This window comes from Chrysochloris asiatica, unplaced genomic scaffold, assembly GCF_000296735.1.
Source record: "Chrysochloris asiatica unplaced genomic scaffold, ChrAsi1.0 scaffold00035, whole genome shotgun sequence".
NCBI classification, from domain to species: Eukaryota; Metazoa; Chordata; class Mammalia; order Afrosoricida; family Chrysochloridae; genus Chrysochloris; species Chrysochloris asiatica.
Genome location: NW_006408553.1, coordinates 14,750,474 through 14,754,841, shown reverse-complemented (window position 1 = coordinate 14,754,841; position 4,368 = coordinate 14,750,474). Strand labels below are relative to the sequence as shown.

General features: G+C 40.8%; 1 pseudogene; it reads left to right on the top strand.

The window, feature by feature from the left end:
* The first annotated feature begins 319 nt into the window (after window positions 1-319).
* Window positions 320-1,063, top strand: LOC102812375 (annotated as a pseudogene).
* Window positions 1,064-4,368: the final 3,305 nt, after the last annotated feature.

The window sequence follows — 4,368 nt, the reverse complement described above, 5'->3', positions numbered from 1 at the left end:
TCAAGTCTATCAGAAGTGCCTTGGAAGAAAGCTCTGGCAATCTACTTCCAAAAAATCAACCATTGAAACCCTATGGAGCACAGTACTACTCTGATGCATGTCTCCAGAAGTTGGAATTAACTCTATGGCACTAACAACAGCATGATAATAGGGGTAGTTCCTGGATGGCACAAACAGTTAAGCACTTGACTATGAACCAAAAGGTTAGCAGTTCAAACCCATGCAGAGGCACCTCAGAAGAAAAGCCTTAGGATCTCCTTTGGAAAGGTCACATCTTTAAAACCCTGTAGACCTTTTTTTTTTTTAACTGGCTGGAACCATGGAGGGCGTCGAAGAGAAGAAGAAGATTCCTGATTTGCCTGAGACCCTAAAGAAATAGCGAAGGAATTTCACAGAACTGAAGATCAAGCGCTTAAGAAAGAAGTTTGCCCAAAAGATGCTTCAGAAAACAAGGAGGAAGCTTATCTATGAAAAAGCCAGGCACGGTCACAAGGAATATAGGCAGATGGACAGAACTGAGATATGAATGGCTAGGATGGCAAGAAAAACGGTCAACTTCTATGTACCTGGTGAGCCCAAGTTGGCATTTGTTATCAGGATCAGAGGTATCAGTGGTGTGAGCCCAAAGGTTCGAAAGGCGTTGCAACTTCTTCACCTTTGCCAGATCTTCAATGTCACCTTTGTTAAGCATTACAAGGCTTCAATTAACATGTTGAGGATTGTGGAACCATATATTGCATGGGGGTACCCAAACCTAAAGCCAGTGAATGAACTGATCTACAAGCGTGGATATGGCAAAATCAATAAGAAGCAAATTGCCCTGACAGACAGCACATTGATTGCATATTCTCTTGGTAAATATGGGATTATCTGCATGGAGGATCTGATTCATGAGATCTATACCATTGGGAAACGTTTCAAAGAAGTAAATAACTTCCTGTAGCCTTTCAAATTATCTTCTCCTCATTGTGCAATGAAGAAAAAGACCACCCATTTTGTAGAAGGTGGAGATGCTGGCAACAGGGAAGACCAGATGAACAGGCTTATTAGAAGGATGAACTAAGGTATCTATCATGATTATTTTTGTAATCTGGTCAGCTAAAAAAACAGTAAATGTTCTCAAATTGGAAAAAAAACAACAACCCTATAGAGCAGTTCTACTCTACACAAATGGGGTTGCCATGATTTAATAGCAACTGGTTTTGATAATGGGACTAGAAGTATGCATACTACATTCCCCGATTCCTTTGGCAGTTTGCTTCCTATTAGGTTTTACCATCAAGAAGCTGTTGTGGTGTTGTTAAGTGCTGTTGAGTCAGTTCTGACTCATTAGGAAGGCTGTATAGGATTTGTGAGGAGTGGCTGATGAGTTTGAACTAATGATCTTGTGGTTGGTGCTTATTCTATAGCTCCACACCAAAACTCTGGTAGGAAAATAAAGATATAAAATGAGGGGATCTCCCCAATAGGCCCCTTTTATTTTTCTCATAGTGACTTTTCCATAATTCTAGCTTCTTTTTTTTTTTTTTTTAACTTTTTATTGTGTATTGAGTGAAGGTTTACAGACAAGATCATCAGTTTTATATTCAACAAGTCATACATTTTTTTTTTTCATCTCAATGATTGCAATCCCCTCCATTCAACACATTTTCCTGCTTCCTCCCTGTGGTTCCTATTTGCATTCCACCCTCTTTCCCTTCCCATCTCAATTTTGTCCTTAGGTAAATGTTCCCCTTTTGATTTTGAATGATTGGCCCTTCCATGGTGAGCATACTTTACTAGTGTTATTGTACTCTCCTACACAGCTATCTACTGCTTGGCAGGAAATTGGGCAATCCGGTGAGTTCCTTTCCAGACATAAAGGGTGGTCAAAGGCCAAAGTCTCAGGTCTCTCCAGTCTCTTTTCGACCAGTAAGCCCAGTAAATATATGTATAGTAGGAGCTCTGGTAGTGTAGTGGTTACAAATTGGGCTGCTAATCTTACTGTCAGCAGTTCAAAACTACCAGCTGTTCCACAGGAGAAAGATGAGGCTTTCTGCTCCCTTAAAGATTTACAGCCTCGGAAACCCTGTACAGGGTCGCTATGAGTCAGAACCAACTCCACAGCACATAACAACAACAACATAGTTTTGCTCAACATTTTCTCTCACTGTATCTGTGGCCTTCTAATGTGATCCCTTCCAGAGTAGTTGGTAGTGGTACCTGGGTACCATCTAGTTCTTCTGGTCTCAGAGTCATGGAGACTGACATTCACATGTTCAATTAGTCCATTTCTGAGGCCATAATCCACCTTGTATGATAGCTTCTGGAAACCCTATCTCTACTGTATTATTTCCCCAATTCAAGATAATGTCTGGATTACTTTATCTTCTCCTTTTTTAATTCTTTCACTGAAGGCCTGTGTATCCTATTTCTTATGGTAAATGTTTTCTGTAATACTTAGCTTGGTGTCTATTTTCCTGACTAAAATAGTGCTTAATACAACAAAGACAATTCTTTATGAAGACTGCTTACTTGGTTTTGCCCACTTCTCCAAAACCTGATCTTTAGAAGTCTAGCCAGATAGATGCCTCTAAAACATCCCTATATGCCAGTGTTTCTTAAACTTTATTTCTCCTGTTATTAGCATTCAGAGAACTTTAATAGTGCTCATTAAAGTCAAATGAATATGGGAAATGCTGGGTTAAATAAAGTTCAACAAGCCTCTGTATTGAAGAACTTCTCCAAGTCTTTAATAAATATTTAGTATGCAATTTGAATGTCCAAGAGTACTTCCCCAATTTTTCTTCCCCAAGTAGTCTTCTATTGGGAAAGAACCCTGGCGTTCAATGAATAAGTATTTGGCTGCTATGTAAAAGATGGGTGTTTTAAATCCACCAACAAGCCAGCCCCTCCATGGAAGACAAGGCTGGGTGGTCTGCTCACATACATATTATATCCTAGGAAACCCTCTGATGAAATTCTATGTCCTGTACAGGGTCAGTATAAGTCAGAATTAACTCAAGGGCATATACTAAAAATAGTCTCCTGTCACACAACATGGACTCCTGGTGTGGCACTGTAGGATCAGCACTGCACTGTGAACCACAAGGTCAGCAGTTCAAACACACCAGTTGCTCCTCAGAAACCCTATACAGGGTCACTATGAGTTGGAATCAACTCAACAGCTTAACAGCAACAACATCACAAAACATACAATTATAAGTATTTCTAGAGACAATGGTCTTTCAAGGCACACAATTTGGAAAATGTTTACTGGTGTTGTGGTGAGATGCTGTCAAGTCAGTTTCAATTCATAGTGACCCTATCCACAACAGAACAAACACACTGCCAGGTCCTGTGTTGTTTTTGTTGTTGTTGTTAAGTGCCATCGAGTCGGTTCCAACCCATAGCGACCCTGTATAGGATATCTGAGGAGTGATTAGTGAGCTTGAACCACCGACCTTGCAGTTCAAATGTCTCTGCAGTCTGATGTATTAACCCACAGCGCCATACCAGGACTCCTGTCCTTTGCCATCCTCATAATTGTTGCTATGTTTGAGCCATTTTTGCTGTCACTGTGTCAATACATCTTATTAGGGATCTTTCCCAAGCATTATGTCCTTTTCCAGGGACTGGTCCCACTTGATACACCCAATACACCAAGTCTTGCCAACTTGACTTCTAAGAAGCACAGTAGCTGTACTTCTTTCAACATGGACTAGTTCGTTCCTCTGGAAGCCCATGGTACATTCAATATTCTTCTCAAACACCATATTTCAAATGCATTGATTCTTCCAAGATCTTCTTTATTCATTGTCCAACTGTTACATGCATTTAAGGCAACTGAAAATACCATTGCTTGGACCAGGCACACTGTAGGCCTCAAACTGACATCTTTGTTCTTTGTTGTCATTGTTAGGTGCCACCGAGTCAGTACTGACTCATAGTGACCCTATGCACAACAGAATGAAACTGGTCCTGGGCCAACCTCACAATTGTTGCCATGCTTCACCCCATTGATGCTGCTACTTTGCCAAGCTATCTCACTGGGGGTCTTCCTGTTTTTCTCTGACCCTTCACCTTACCAAACATGATATTCCTCACTAATGACTGCTCCCTCCTGACACTATGTCCTAAGTATAAGAGATGAAGTCTGGCCATCCTGGCCTCCAAGGAGCACTCTGGCTGTACTGCTTCCAACATGGATCTGTTGGTTCTTTTGGCAGCCCATGGTACTTTCAATATTCTCCTCCAATACCAAAACTCAAATGCATCAATTCTTTTACGGTCTTTCTTATTCACTGTCCAGTTTTTGCATGCATGTGAGGTTAATGAAAATACCATGGCTTGGGTCAGGCATATCTTATTCCTCAAGCGGGCATCTTT